The 16706-nt window shown below is 41.9% G+C and overlaps 1 long non-coding RNA gene across 1 annotated transcript in view; it reads right to left on the bottom strand.

Annotated features, from left to right (window-relative positions):
- The window catches only part of LOC141953070 (uncharacterized), a 149956-nt gene that overhangs the window by 21858 nt on the left and 111392 nt on the right, over window positions 1-16706 (bottom strand). The window contains exon 3 of the long non-coding RNA XR_012631849.1: window positions 1687-1913. This is a non-coding gene — a long non-coding RNA (uncharacterized LOC141953070). The remainder of the gene's footprint in view (window positions 1-1686; window positions 1914-16706) is intronic.

Raw genomic sequence — 16706 nt, 5'->3', positions numbered from 1 at the left:
CAGGCCCCTGACTTTCTCTAGCTCCTGAGTATCTCCATAACCCTTGGAGTGAGATCATAAAGTTCCAGATAGGTTGAAAAAAAATCCTAATTTTGTAAATTCTGTGTATTTAAAAGCTTTCTCCTTTCTCCACTGTCCTTCATAGGCAGCACAACTTCTGCCCCTGGTTTACAGTAGAGTATAAAAGGAACACAAGTGGAATTTTCTAGCACCACTCCCATGTGCCTTTAGTATTTTGCAGAAGAAAAGGAAAACTTTATCCAATGAATTACATAGTAGTTTCTCTGAAAAGGCTAAGCTAAGCAGGAGAAACTAAATACTGGCCAGGTGACTCAGAGGTCAGGAGTCTTCCGTTTCACATAAGATGTAAAGTTCTTCACAGAAGTCTGTATGTAACTTAAGAGAGTCTTACTGCAGTTTTAGCAGTTCAAGAAACAACACATCTTTCCAATGCAAAAGTCTGAGCAAAAATTTCATTATTCCAGAGAAGTGTTGCTCTGATAGGCAAAATTGGAATTATTTGGCCTTAGCTAAGCAACACAGGGATTCCCCTTATCCTTTCCCAACTTTTTTATATCTCCAATATTTGTTCATTTGTCCTGTTATCTGCTTAGGAGAAGCTCTCTTCCATATTTTTCCCCTTCTCACTCTTTTCTACCCTCTCTTCTCTTGCTCCACAGAAGTTGCTAGTTTAGCATGTGTGGTAGTGTCAGCTTAGCCTGTGGTAGAGGCGTGGTTGTCCCAGACTGCTCAAAGAGGCTTTCATGTGTTTTCTCAACAAATCTGACTGGATCTCAAATCTGATTATTTTTAGAGCTCAGGAGGTCTGAATATGGACAGTTCATGTGCAAACCATACTTCACTCTCCTCCAAGCATCTGGTGCAGTGGTCTGGCAGGGTTGAGATCAGCACTAGAAACTAGAGCTAAATCCAAGAAACTTTTTGCCACAGATCAACATGAACCCTTCAAGAATACTTACTCTTGACCTTTACGCTAACCTGAAGAATATGCTCAGTGAAGTTCTTTCGTGACATTGGGCTTTACAATTTAGATCACCAGTAGGACTTTGCTGCCAAGCCAGGGAAAATGTTACCTAACTGCTTGCCTGATTTACATTGACCTGAAACAACTTCAGAGTTTGTCAGGAGTTTGTGAATAGACTGACACAATCGAAGGAAAGCAAAAGATCTCACCATGCATGGTTTGACTCACCACTGCCTCAGGCAAAACCTAAATTCCTATGAATATTAGAAAGATGTAAAACCTTAAAAGAAATCAAGAGGCCTGCCCTTCATTCACAAAGATGATCCTATGCCATGTTTGGCACCAGTAGGACCATTTGCCTGCTAAAATACACTTCCCACTAGCTCTCTTGGTTTATTGCCAGGCACTGCTTTGCACACACTGTCAGGTTACAAAAGTCTGCAGAGGACTTAGTACACTGGCCATCAACAGAGTGTTTGGTCATTCACACAGATGATCAAAACACATCTAGAAATGTCAGCAATGTCAGCCTAGCAGCCTGCATGCATATATCAGGACCCCATAAACCTAGACTCTGTGAATTAAATAGAGAGGAACTGTGGTTTTTTTCACCTCTTTTCAGCCCACAAAATACTCCAGATCTCATTACTACTTTTAAAGATGGTCGAATTTCTCACTGTAAAACTAGCTACTGCACCTACTTCCTCAGGTCCAGCAGGATTCACTGTAAACATTTCCAGTCCATCCACACACAGTAATTTGGCCTTGGAGAAATTTTCCACATCAATGAATACACTGCTTCTTTTCTTCAGTGTTTCCAGTTATATATTGAAGGAGTGTTTTGTTCCCAAGGTGTTTCCCAGGAAGGTTACCTTGCAGAGGAGAAGTGGGGGTGGAATCATGGCTTAAATCCTCCAATGTGTTGCGTCTACAACAAAGTAAAAGCAAAGTAAAATACAAAAGAAATGGGAAATGAAATATACACCTCATGCATTTAACATGACAAGAGTTAGAAAAAACCCTGGGCTGAGATTTTTCCAATCCTGACAAGGGTGTGGCAAGCTGCAAAGCAGGAGGAGGGCAGGTATTTTTTCAGGAATTTAGTCAGCATGGTGCTGCTCCCCAGTGAGGCAGCCCAAACACTTGCCCACACAACTGAAAGGTACCCCAGATCTGCTTTGAACTGTGTTAATCCATGTATGCAAAGTGCCTACGTGACATGGGCCAGACACCTTGCAGACTGGCCCTGACAGAGAGCTGCAGAAACAACAGGCACATAATAACGAAAGAAAGTAAAAGTGTCATTGCACAGAGAGAAAGAAAAGCATTAACACTATTGCTAGGATCATCTTTGAATGATGGAACAAATCAAACAATTCTCTCCATCTCGTTAAACCTGAGCACAAAGAGAGGAATCCTGTGAATCACTGCAAACACCTTCAGTCATGTCTGAGGGCACACAGCACTGTACAGAACTGAGCCAAAGAGCCAGCCATTAGAAGAAACCTACTCATTAAGTTTTCTTGCTCATATAATGATTTAACCCCAGAGCTTTGTAAGACAAGCATTTCAGCACGTTACAGTCTCACACATCTCCAGCAGGTCCAGCACATTCCCTCTCGTCATTCTTGCAAACACTAAAAGGGGAACACAACCAATATTTTATACTCTCCAGTTTGTTTATTCTTAATGTTTGTGATTCCTCTTATAAAGCTTGGAAATGGTATTTCTTCCTCAACAGATTTTGTCTTTTTCCACTTAGCCAATAGTATTTCTGCTGTCACATGGTGGGAGCCAAGACAGCTTTGTTTTGTTTGCTTCTTTGTTTATGCGCTGGCATCCCTGATCTGCCTTTCTTGCAGTTATCAAATGAACTGAGAACCATTAGCATCCCTAGTGCAGGACACTGAGAAGACGTGACCTCAGCCTGCACTGCCTCCTCCCAGAGAAACATGAGAATTTTCTCCTTTATCCTAACATCTTCCTTCCATTAGCAGACAAAGAAGAGGGATTCATCTCACCTAACCTTGGTACCCAGACATGCACTTTAGACTTCTTTTGTAGACAACAGAAAGAAAAAGGCACCTGCATATCATGCTCTATCTTCTCTTGCAAAAATGTGTACAGAATAGACGTGCTACTGAAATATGTGTCTCTTCATTCACAGCAGCAGTCAAGTCCGACTGCTCAGACATACATGGCTATTTTGTAGTCTCAGAGTTATGTGAGGTGAAGTCTAGCCAAGGCATCCTGATCTTATAACAAACACAGAGCACTAGGAGAAAAATAAGGATAGCCCTGAAGAAAGCTAGTGTTTTCAGTCCGTGTCTTCTGAAATATTAGCAAGCTGACAAACGTAGATGGCACCTTGTAAGTTTTACGCTTCCACTCTATTTTCAACAGTAGGATTCAGCTGATGAAAGAACAGCAGTTGTTGAATTCTACAACTATATTCTTGGGCCTTCACTGTCCTTTCTTACAAAGCTATTTATACCATGAAAAGGTTCAAAATTTAAAACAAACAAAAAACAAAAAACAACCAACATATTGAGGCAGAAAGGTAGGATTTTGCACTTCTCTACTCTGGTGTAAAGTGTAAGGCAGCAAGGAGCCAGGCTCTGGAGTTAAAATCTCTGCAGTTCTCCAGAAATGGATCTGAACCAGCACCCGGGATTCCCAGAGCCATGGAAGTGCCCTCACTTTTAGCAAGCCCTCAGCCCCTCAGACATGCTCTTGCAGTTGTCTGCTGCAAACTCAGCCAAGGAGGTAGTAGCACAGATGCATGGATTTCTTTTCACCTTTTTCTTTTTTGATGTTATTTCCATATCAGTTTAGCTAATTTTCCTGTTTATTCACCTTGATTATATTCTGTTCAGTGCATGAGTAGTCACTCTGAGTTCAAATAACTCATGTAAATGTATAGCTTACATTTTTATTTTCAGCGTGGACAGCTTACATCTCTGTAAAATACCGATGACTTCTGCACACTGGAGGATGCTGGCATTTCGTAGTAACTTGCTTCAGAGAAATAGACTCATTTCCAGTTTAGTGAATTGAAAGGATCAGGCCACATGGATGCAATCCAAGGAGAGAGAAGGGGGTTGGTGACCTCATTTCGTTACTTTCAGTGGAACTGCATCTATGCTGTTCCATAAAACAGCACAAATGTAAACGAGGTGTGAACTGCTTTCACATCTCATTTAGGTAACAGATGAAGCATGAAATGCATTTCACAGGCACGTGTACCAGAGCAGTATGTTAAGGCTTGTGACAATGAAGAACTCCTTGTTTTCACACACAAGCACCCCTCCGTGGAGCACTGGATTAGCTCTGAAAGTAAGTGCGAAGAGAAGAAATATCATCAAGAAATGACATGTTGGCTGCTTTTATTAGCTCTCAAAATACTTTGGATAGTAATCAAAGTTCCTGGGGTCCTCTGTCATTGCAAAGATTGATTCTTTTTTTCCTTTCCCACGAAATAAGTCACCTCCAGATGGTATCAAACAATGAAAATAAATAAGTTAACATAGAGTCTCTGCTCCTAGCAATGAGTTCTGAGCCAGAAAGCAGATTCGCTTCTCCTGAAGCACAAGGATCTAAAGTGTCAGGCAAAGAAAGTCCTGGATCATTTTTTCAAATATACAGGTTGGAAGTATGTCCTTGTCAATCACATAGCTGTGTAAAGCCCACATCAGATGGCTTTTTGTAATTTCTAAAACAGGTACAGATAAGGTACAGGACACTTAACTCAGGTTTAAGGTAGATGAACATAGCTATGAAAGAAGTTGGAAAAATGAGGAAAAAAGGCAAAATCTTAATTTAAAAAGTTAAAAGTAACAAGGTATTCTAAATTAGAGAGACTCTGGGATGAACTATACAACCCATGGAGAGATATTCAACCCCTTGATATCAGGTGAGCATAGAAGGATATTTGCTGGCAGAGAGCCAGAGGAAAATCTGAAATGTATTTCGACACCAGTGGCACAGTTGAAAAGTTCAGCAAAGGACACAGTCATGAGGAGAACTTCACATGCTAAGGGCAGCAGAAATGTAGACATCCAAGAGGAAAGCAAAGCAAAGCAAAGTAAAATTTCTTTCGCATCACAATGATAAAGCAGTTCAAAAAATGTTCTGATTTTTTTTAAACACTGCCAAAAGTCACTTCAGATGTCTTCAGCATTTATACCTTTTATCAAAGAAAAAGTTTGAATGTACGTGTTCACAATTTGAAGTACTCTTTCTTCAATTATTTTATCAACTGGGAAAATACTAAAAAAACTAAAACAAATACCATTTCACTCAATTAAGCACAATTCTGTTCACTGAAATGTCAGTACTTTTTTAAATTTTATTTTTATAATTATATTTTGTCCATCACGAGAAGGTGTTGAACAATTATATTTTATTATATTTTGTTCATCACTAGAAGGTATTTCTTAGGAAGTGTTGCGCGTTGCCGGTGCTCAAAGCCCCATAAGAAGTGGACCTCTCTCCTGCTCTATAGGCTTTGGCTTACAGTTTCTTACAGAGTGTTCTTTTTTAATTCAGGTAGGGCACAAGTCAGGTACAAATTGACTACTGATGAATAATGGCTTTACAATACTTGAAATAATAGCTTGAAGAACCAAATAATTTAGCCATTACTCAGGCAAAACCTCCGCTAATTTGAGACTGAAAGGGAAATTTACCTGAATAAAACCTGCATGATGAGGCCATAAATTGCTAAGAAATGAAAAGGAAAAGACTGAATAGAGAAACAAGTAAAGGACTCAGAGTTTTGAACAGTGTAGAAATGACCTGGAGGAACATTGCTAATGATTCAGATAAGTCATTGCAAACATTTTTCTTCTTGTGCATCTCCCTCCAATTTAGAGTGAATTTGAGTGCTGTTCTTAAATATAAACACTCCCTCCTTTGCTCTGTTCAATCTAATTGGTAAATGTCAGCCCTCCCGGCCCACTGTCATTCCCTCAATTAAATGATTATGAATCTCTTGGCTGGTTCTCATTTTCAAGGCTGCAGGCAGCAGCTTTTCCTGCTGCCTGAATGCTAAGTAAGCTCTGCTCTCACCTCCCTCCTCGACCCACATGGACAGCTCCCAGATTTCCTTTGCTCCATTCCTTCCACTCCCTGCCAACCGCTTCTTGCCAAACAGTTTGCATCTTTCCTTCAACATTTCTCACTCCATCTTTTTCCTACCGTTTCTTTGGGGTCCCTGCCTTACCCCATCCTCTCTGAATAACTTTCCCCATCTCTTCTGAGATGGGCCTATTTTGCAGTCTCAGCCATGCCCCACATGATCCACAAGCAGCCAAGAGATGCCTACAGATGCCCACAGCCTGTTGCCCGCATGCTCCTGATTGATACTGCAGCCAGGAAGATCCCTTCAAAGTAGGTCTGCTGTCAATTAATCTCACTTTCAAGGGTGACTGTTATGACATGGCATGTCAGCAGTCCTCTGGCATTCACCCGCTTTTGATCTCTGCATAGAAATGGATTCACAGGGATATAGCTTTTATCTGCCCTTTGCAGTCATTTTTCTCTAGATCCGTTTACATTTCAGTCACCTTAGCAGATGAGCATCCCATGGACAGTAGGGACCTTGGGCTTTACACTATAGCTTCAAATCACATGGTAGAAACGTCAGTCTTTGTATCTCTGCCTCTCCTCTTCCTGTAAATGAATTCATCTGTCTAGATAAATGGCAGCCATCCGCAAATCCTCAAAGATAAAAGGTACAGTAAATGAGTTGTTTGGAGATAACCATTGTATCAATTCATCACTTGACTAACTCTCAGCCTACTGCCCATTAAACTTATTTGTTATCATGCTGGAAAGACCAGAGGATCCTTTAAGTCTTTCTGTGGAGTACTCAAGGCACTTCAAAATGTCATCTATCTCAACAATTATTTTTTTCTTTTTCTTTCACCACTTTGCTACTGCGTTGCTTTTTTGTTGCATCTTCTGCAAGGTCATCACCTAGGAAATGCAAATTGGCTAGCCTGTTGGCAGAAGCAATTAAGCCAAAATCACAGGGTCTATCTGAAGTGTCAGTAGCAACCCAGACATAAGCACTGGAAAAGCAAATGTCAGCTTCCAAATTCAAGACAGTAACCACTAAAAAATGCACCAAAGGGCATATCTTTTAGATTACGGAGAACTAAACAGAGCAACCCAGGCAGTGGAATATAATGGAGATCCCCTGAGATTCACCCCAATTTTCCTGTTACTTCATTTGCTGTGTTACAGAGGAGGGACTAATCAGAGCTGCAGAGAAGCAGCTGATAACAGCCCACCTCTCACACCTCAGTAACACCTGATACACTTCTCCCTTGTTATGACCTGCACATATTGCTGACCTGATCAATTTGCCAATATTGTTTCAAGAATCAGACAAGGATCAAGACTATATCACAGTCCTTTCTGTCTTGCTTCAGTGATCAAACAGGTCCTGGTGCAATTCTCTCAGCACATCCAAACCCTGAGCAGTTAGGCTTGTGTTTTAATCTGATACAGGGATGTCAGGATGGCAGCTCATTGCCAATGGAATGTGGGGCTGAATGGCTTTAAATATCTAATTAAAAGTTTTACATATTTTTAATGGCCTAGAAGTTATGCCTATTAATATATAAGACTGCAGAATGAATGTCTGAGGACTACATTATTGTCATAACTTCATGCACTGGCAAGATAGATGACCTTTCTGGAACACTTAATGGACAAATATCATTGCAAAAGAGACCCACTCATCCTCTATTACAGTAAGAGCAAAGATTCTGTGATAATGCCCTGTTATTTGTATTTTATCAAATGCACAGCATAGACAATCATCCTATCTAATAAATCTATTGGTGCAGTAGAGTGCAAGTTTTTCAATGAACCGTTACTTAGCTCCTGCTTTTTGATCATTCCAGGTGTGCATTGTGTGAGGTGTTGATTCAGGGAGTCAACGAGCTTCAGCAGCACTCAGCATACCACAAAGTAATGTGATCTTAGCAGGTGCCCCTGGTCTGTGTTTCAGTCAACCACAGACCACTTTGTCTGTAACAAAGACTATGACTGAGAAACAAAAAGTATTATAGTTCTGTAAATATCTTTTCAGAAAACCTGATTTGCCTTGTAAAATATTATCTGTGAATGCCAGTCAGGAATCCTGTCATTGGATAGGTGGCTGATTTTCTCAGTATTAAAAGTAAAACTAACAAGCAATCCAAAAAGTCAGATTCTTTTGATTCCAAAGCCTTTAATTCACAATCAAACACAAAACTTAAATGAGATTAACATTCATGTTAATCTCATTTTATGATGTGTCCACGATATATAATTTTTGGTTTTGTCTTTCATCCCTTCCTCCTACTCTGCATACCTTTTTTTTCCTTTCCCTACTTTTCTTCCCTGAATCTCTGAGGTCCTGTTTCACCTTTAAAACTAATAAAACTCTTTAATTATCAAGCTGTTAATTCAAATATTTCTTTTTTCCCAGTGCGGAGAGTGAAGATTTTCTTCACTTTCCTGTAAGGAATTTGCAACAAGCATCCACTAATCAAGATATATAGAAGAGAAATCACAAACTACCTGAGGCCAAGCATTTCCTACTTAGGTGCTTAATGACAAGCACATAAATCCATATATAAGTAACCAAATAAACAACCCAATTTAAAAAAATACAGAACTTCCAGCAATTCCCATTGATTTCCCTAGTCACTTTGTTTTCTCCATTGCTAGTGAAAAATTGAGTACATATAAAATGCCTAACACTAGGTATTCACATTTGAAAATATTCATTTTAGGAACATCATTCTGAGAAACTTCTGCCCCAGTACAAGAAATAAAAAATATCAAAACTGGGCTTTGGGTTGACAATTGTAAATTATCGGACTAAGAAGATAACTTCTTATATCTCATATAATGACAAACCAACTGATATGTGGTGCCACTGACTTATTGACCTGAGGGACTTAAGGTAACTAGCAAATAAAATTGTTCGTAATGACTGGTAAATCAAGGCACACAGGTCTGCAAAGTCTAAGATAGTTATTGCATTATTTTACATTTGCTTTTGTAGCAGATAGCAAGAAAACTGTTACTATACTAAAATTCTTTGTCTCAGACTAGGGAGTTCTCAGAATGCCATCTATCAATGGGCCTGACCTTATAATCCCTATTCAACTGATCCCACACGAGGGAAATTTTTTAATTCAGGCTCCCTGGATTTTTGCAGGCAGCTGGTTTGCGTTGTTTCAAATGCTAAACTCCAAGGAAAACAACATCTGGGAGTGGGCTAGGGAGTATGGTAAGACCTAGAAAGTATGCAAGAGTGATGGTTTGCATTCACCCCTGTCATGCTCCTGCCTATCTGAAATCAAGTTTGCTGATATAACAGCAAAACTGCCAGTGATTTCCATAATGTAGGAACAGACCCCATTAGAGAAACACTGAGAAGAATTCATACCTCCAGAGCTTAAAAATAAAACCTACACATCAAAAAAAGAAAATAAAATATACTGAAGAATGACCAGCTGCCAAGTGGTTTGGCTACTGAGAGACTATCAGGACCTTCATTTTCCTTCAGACATTTCCCAGGTGGCTACGGAGTCTTCCAGCTGAAACCTCTGTGCAACTGTGGTAATATTGACACATAGCAAAAGTACCGGTATCCAACCAATCTTTCTGGGACTGCAAATACAGGATGCTGTTTACTCAGGAGTGTTATTAGCCATAGGGTCTCTGAGCTCCAGTTGTTAGAAAACATTCATTATCAGAGTCTCGTATGAAAATCACGAGAAGGCAGCAAATATGACGAGGCAGTGTTCTCAGTTTTTCTTATGCAACTGCCTCTTGGGACTAATTAGAGTTGATTTTGTAATTCACAAGCTATAAATTCCTTCAGATGCTTTTGGAAACACTGTGTGATCTCCTCGGCAAGATTCTGCTTTGTGCTGATACGGCAAGTCAGCTAAACTTCCCAAAGCATGTAACAATCTGTCTGATTAACAGAGAGAGGAAAGCTGAGCGTGGTAACTGAATAATGGCAAAAGGTTTGTTAATTTGCTGTTTCCCTTCCTCACTCACTTAAGGTTAATTGTACATCCTGCAGAAGTCTGCACTCTGTTCTCCTGTTAGACTTTTTTAAATTAGCTTAATAACGCCATCTTATTTAATGACTGACCACAGCTAAGAGCTGGAACTAACTATGCCTGTATTGCAAAAAGAGCAACTCAAAGCTGTAAAATGGGATAGTGAAATGCAGGTTAAGATTGGATACAGAAATGCAGATATTCTCTCTCCTTCGGGGGGGAAAAAAAGGAAGAACAGCCACTGATTTAAGTTCCACTTGCAATGTCTCCTTTCTCGTGGGCAGGTAGGACCCACCATCAGGCATGTTAAGTGTGCACCAGAACACTAGAAAGATACCTCTCAGCCACAGATTTAGCAGGATCCAACCTCCTTATGGTTACCCCTACAGGGGATGACAGGGCCATAAGGGATGAGCACAGGCAAATTTGGTGCTTAAGTCTAAGATAACCAAAAGCACTTTTCATTCTTCTGGCGCATCTCCTACCTAGAGGTTAGAGACAAAATACAGAGAAGGTAGTGGATAAGGAGACCACCAACAGAAAAGGTATTTTTTGCTGAGGCTGACACTGGGGAAAGAGGAAGATATCACAGAATATCACAGAATCACAGAATCGTCTAGGTTGGAAAAGACCTTGAAGATCATCCAGTCCAACCATTGACCTAACCCTGACAGTTCCCAACTATGCCATATCTCTCAGTGCTAAGTCAACCCGACTCTTAAACCCCTCCAGGGATGGGGACTCCAGCACCTCCCTGGGCAGCCCATTCCAATGCCTAACAATGCCTTCTGGAAAGAAATGCTTCCTAATATCTAGTCTAAAACTTCCCTGGCGCAGCTTGAGGCCATTCCCTCTTGTCCTATCGCTTGTTACTTGGTTAAAGAGACTCATCCCCAGCTCTCTGCACCTTCCTTTCAGGGAGTTGTAGAGGGCGATGAGGTCTCCCCTCAGCCTCCTCTTCTCCAGACTAAACAGCCCCAGTTCCTTCAGCCGATCCTCGTACAACATGTGCTCCAGACCCTGCACCAGCTTCGTTGCCCTTCTCTGGACACGCTCGAGTCATTCAATGTCCTTTTTGTAGTGAGGGGCCCAAAACTGAACACAGTAATCGAGGTGCGGCCTCACCAGTGCTGAGTACAGGGGCAAGATCCCTTCCCTGTCCCTGCTGGCCACACTATTTCTAATACAAGCCAGGATGCCCTTGTCCTTCTTGGCCACCTGGGCACACTGCTGGCTCATGTTCAGCCGGCTGCCAATCAACACCCCCAGGTCCCTCTCTGACTGGCAGCTCTCCAGCCACTCTTCCCCAAGCCTGTAGCGCTGCTGGGGGTTGTTGTGGCCCAAGTGCAGCACCCGGCATTTGGCCTTATTGAAACTCCTCCAGCTGGCCTTAGCCCATCGCTCCAGCCTGTCCAGATCTCTCTGCAGAGCCTTCCTACCCTTGAGCAGATCAACACTCCCACCCAACTTGGTGTCATCACCAAGATAATTGTGGGAAAAGCAAGATAGGACAGAGAGAGGGCAGCAGCAGCAGAAAGGGGGTGGCAGAGATATCCATGGCCACCCATGCAGCTGGCCAAAATCCAGCTGTGGAAGAAAGGAGTAGGCTGTGAAAGAAAATGACCAGATCTAGACGTAGCTGGACATAGTCAAAAAGACTGAGGGACATGAGAATCACAGAATAATAGAATCATAGAATGGGTTGGGTTGGAAGGGACCTTAAGGATCATCTAGTTCCAAGCCCCCTGCCATGAGGACACCTTCCACTAGCCCAGGTTGCTCAAAGCCGTGTCCAACCTGGCCTTGAACACTTCCAGGGAGGGGGCAGCCACAACTTCTCTGGGCAGCCTGTCCCAGTGCCTCACCACCCTCACAGGGAAGAACTTCTTACTTACATACAATCTAAATCTGCTCTCTTTCAATTTAAAGCCATTACCCCTTGTCCTGTCATTACATGACCTTGTAAAAGTCCCTCTCCAGCTTTCCTGTAGGCCCCTTTTAGGTACTGGCAGACTGATATATGGTCTCCCCAGAGCCTTCTCTTCTTCAGGCTGAACAACCCCAACTCTCTCAGCCTGTCTTCATAGTAGAGGCTGGACTCGATGAAGAAGTTCCATGTCCTTCTTATGTTGAAGGCCCCAGAGCTGGATGCAGTACTTCAGATGGGGTCTCATGAGAGTGGTGTAGAGGGGGAGAATCACCTCCTTAAACCTGCTGTTCATGCTTCTTTTGATGCAGTCCAGGATACGGTTGGCTTTTTGGGCTGCGAGTATATGTTGCCAGGTCATGTTGAGCTTCTCGTCAACCAACACCCCCAAGTCCTTCTCCACAGGTCTGCTCTTAAGCCATTCCCCACCCAGGACCTTGCACTTGGCCTTGTTGAACTTCATGAGGTTTGCACAGGCCCACCTCTCCAGCCTGTCCAGGTCCCTCTGGATGGCACATCCCTTCCCTCCAGTGTGTCGACCGCACCACACAGCTTGGTGTCATCAGCAAACTTGCTGAGGGTGCACTTGATCCCACTGGTCACCAACAAAGACGTTAAACAGCGCTGGTCCCAACACCGACCCCTGAGGAACAGCACTCATCACTGCTCTCCACTTGGACATCAAGCTGTTGACTGAAAGTCTTTGAGTGTGACCATCCAGCCAATTCCTCATCCACCAAGTGGTCCATCCATCAAATCTACGTCTCTCCAATTTAGAGACAAGGACATCATGCGGGACGGTATCAAATGCTTTGCACAAGTCCAGGTGGATGATGTCAGTTGCTCTTCCCTTGTCCACTAGTGCTGTAACCCCATCACAGAATGCCACCAAATTCATCAGGCATGATTTGTCCTTAATGAAGCCATGTTAGCTGTCACCAATCACCTCCTTATTTTCCATGTGCCTTGGCATAGTTTCCAGGAGGATCCACTCCATGATCTTGCTGGGCAGAGAGGTGAGACTAACTGGCCTGTAGTTTCCCATGTCTTCCTTTTTTCACTTTTTAAAAATGGGGGTTGTGTTTCCCCTTTTCCAATCAGCAGGAACTTCATCAGACTGCCACGACTTCTCAAATATGATGGATAGTGGCTCAGCCACTTCATTCGCCAGTTCCCTCAGGACCCATGGATGCATCTCATCAGGTCCCATGGACTTCTGCACCTTCAGGTTCCTTAGATGGTCTCAAACCTGATCTTCTCCTACAGTGGGTTGTTCTTCATTCTCCCAGTCCCTGCCTTTGCCTTCTGCAACTTGGGCGGTGTGACTGGAGCACTTGCCAGCGAAGACTGAGGCAAAAAAGTCATTGAGTACCTCAGCCTTTTCCATGTCCCAGGTAACTAGGTCTCCCATTTCCTTCAAGAGAGGGCTCACATTTTCCCTAGAATCCACACAAACAATATCTTAGCAAGATTTTTCATGGAAGAAGTTTATGATTCAAAAGAGGCAAGATTTGAAGAAAGAAACAATACCTTTTATTAGACAAGACTGATACTGCTGCAAAGAAAAAACAGCAAGATCCTACATGTGCTTTTTCTCATTTTTTTTCCAGTTATAGTAGTTGACTTAATAAAATATATTATCATTCCTTCCAAACCATCTCTCTTTCAGATCCTGAGAGAATCACAAGCACAATAACTTCTTACTATCATGCAGATTTTAAAATATCATGTTTAGGCTTTTCTGTAAAAATGTCTAGAATATGTGGAGAGTTGATTGATAATAAAGTTGTGGTCTTATGCCAACACTCTCCTTGCTAAATATTATTGAAAACAGAACTAATCAGACTGGGATTACTTTTCTTTTTAATCAGCCCCTTTGGTTGCAAAGGCTTTCTGTTTTGTTTAAAAAATAAAAATAAAATATTGAGTAGAAAGAAGTAATATAAATGGATAATGAAAGAAAATTATTATCAAAATGTTTCCCTCTTCACTGCTACAATAAAAACAAATTGTATTATGGTAACAAAGCCAAATTGTCAAATACTGAACTAGAATTTGCTTTAATATACCATTGCACCCTGCATATTCAAAATGTCCCAAAGTGTGTTGTAATAGTAAAACCACAGCCTTATTACCATATGTGTCTGATCTCGTTACCAACCAAGCACTAAACTGAACAATTAGCCATCTAATACATTTATCAAAGCTTTCTGGCTTTTCTTCCTCCCTCAGCTGTACATAGGGCTGTAATACTGAAATTTTTATTTTGTTTTGGGTTAGACCATAATTTGGGATATTAAAGTGCAAGAACTGATCCAAAACCACATCAGGAACTCAGAGTTTACCCTCTGGGGCTACATCCCTGCAAGTGCATTAAAGAGAGTCCAGAAGGCTCACAGACACTGGGCAGCAACTGCCTTTTGCCCACCCACGTGCTCTCAAAGAGTTCCCAAGCCTGGTTTGTGGCACAGGTCACTCCCATCAGGGAGACTGCATATAGCTATGCTATTCTAGAGTCTGTAAGACTCTGGAGTCTGTAAGACTTTATATAATATATATAATAATAGATTAAGCACTGAACAAGCTTGCTTTGTTTACAGAAAGAACTATAACCTCTGTGCCTTTGAGATATATATTTAAAGACAGATTTTCAGAAGAGATCTACTGTCATGTAAAGACCAATATATTCAGCCAGATTTGCAGAAAAGTTTACCATGAGGGTGTCAATCAGTTCTAAAAAAAAATCTCTTTTCCATTTCATTCCTTTAAGTAGGAAAGAGTTTTTTACAAATCTGACCCTCCAGTACACTAAAATATAACTTCAAGTGAAGCATTAAAGAATTCAACTGAGACTAAATGTATCATATACAATATCTAGCCAAATTTCATCTGAATTATTTAAATACTACCTCACTCTGTGCAAAATGGAGTTCAGAAATTTCTCAGATAAAGGCTCTCAAGCTTGTCTCATTTCTGATGCATCTAACTTTTTTAGCTGCCTGATCACAGTCCTTGCCAAAGTGTTCTCCCAGTTCGAATTTGGGCATGAAATGGACTTTTTTTTACATTTCAGTCATTAAACCAAACTCCTGGGGAAAGAAGGAAAGAAAGAGGGAAAGAAAGAAGGAGGGAGGGAGGGAGGGAGGGAGGGAGGGAGGGAGGGAGGGAGGGAGGGAGGAAGGAAGGAAGGAAGGAAGGAAGGAAGGAAGGAAGGAAGGAAGGAAGGAAGGAAGGAAGGAAGGAAGGAAGGAAGGAAGGAAGGAAGGAAGGAAGGAAGGAAGGAAGGAAGGAAGGAAGGAAGGAAGGAAGGAAGGAAGGAAGGAAGGAAGGAAGGAAGGAAGGAAGGAAGGAAGGAAGGAAGGAAGGAAGGAAGGAGATAAAAAGAGAGAGAAAAAGAGAGAGAAAAAGAGAGAAAGAGAGAGGAAGAGAGAGAGAAAGAGAAAGAAAGAAAGAGTTTGTGTCACACTGAATTTTTAAAAGAAAATCTGTAGAGTGGTAAACTCTAATCCACCCAGTGAAGGTAACTCCTAACCCCATTGAAATTCACATGCACTGCTTTAAACTAAATCCTGTTCTGCACCCACAGCTGATCTACAACATATTCTCCTGTGCTGCTTACTTTCTGTGCTCTGTTCACACCTGCAGTATGAATCTTTCAACTACCCACTGTATCACACCCCATTCAGTACTTTTGTGGATCACCAGCATCTTCCTGATAAAAATGCAGAGGCTAATACCAGTTTGCTATCTTTCCTCTTCCACATAGCTACCTCTCGTACTCAGCAAGTTATTTCCAGCTGCTGGTACCTTCCATCAGTAATGTCTTTTTCAGGTATCATTTTATCTTTGTTTCAACATACTGAGGCCTTGGCAACATACACTGTAGATGCTTGATCACGTTCAGCTATGGATCTTTTATTGTACTGGGTTATCCGGGCAAGATATTCTGCTACTTTTCTTGCCAGCAGCTTGCATATGCTAGTAGCTTCTAAGTGGTCTCCTTCCACATCAGTAGCATCTACTCACCTTTCTCTGATCTAGTACTGGTGCTTATCAGTACTGCCAGTATTACACTGAAGCTGGGCCACAGGGCAGATGAAATCCGTTTGGTCAGTGATTTAATGCACTGTACGATGACTGTCGGTCCCTCCTTCAGCCAGCAGCTGCACTAAGACACTTTGGACCTGCCAGAGATGTAAGGTTAGAAAAAAGAGGCCACACCTTGAGTATTGTATCCAGTTTGGGGCACCTCAATACGAGAGAGATATAGAGGTGTTGGAGCGAGTGCAGAGGAGGGCAAGGAGCTGGTGAAGGGCCTGGAGAATAAATCCTATGAGGAGCGATGGAAGGAGCTGGGACTGTTTAGCTTGAGGAAGAGAAGGCTGAGGGGAGACCTCATCACTCTCTACAACTACCTGAAAGGACATTGTAGAGAGGTTGGTGCTGGTCTCTTCTCACAGGTAATTAGTGACAGAACAAGAGGGAATGGCTTTAAACTGCAACAGGGGAGGTTTAGACTGGACATTAGGAAAAAATTTTTCACAGGAAGAGTGATCAGACAGTGGAATAGGCTGCCCAGGGAGGTGGTGGAGTCACCATCCCTGGATGTGTTTAAGGGTCGTTTAGATGAGATATTGGTGGATATGGTGTAGGGGAGAACTTTGTAGAGTAGGGTTGATGGTTGGACTCGATGATCCCAAGGATCTTTTCCAACCTG

This window comes from Strix uralensis, chromosome 1, assembly GCF_047716275.1.
Source record: "Strix uralensis isolate ZFMK-TIS-50842 chromosome 1, bStrUra1, whole genome shotgun sequence".
NCBI classification, from domain to species: Eukaryota; Metazoa; Chordata; class Aves; order Strigiformes; family Strigidae; genus Strix; species Strix uralensis.
This window is presented reverse-complemented; position numbering and strand designations above follow the sequence as displayed.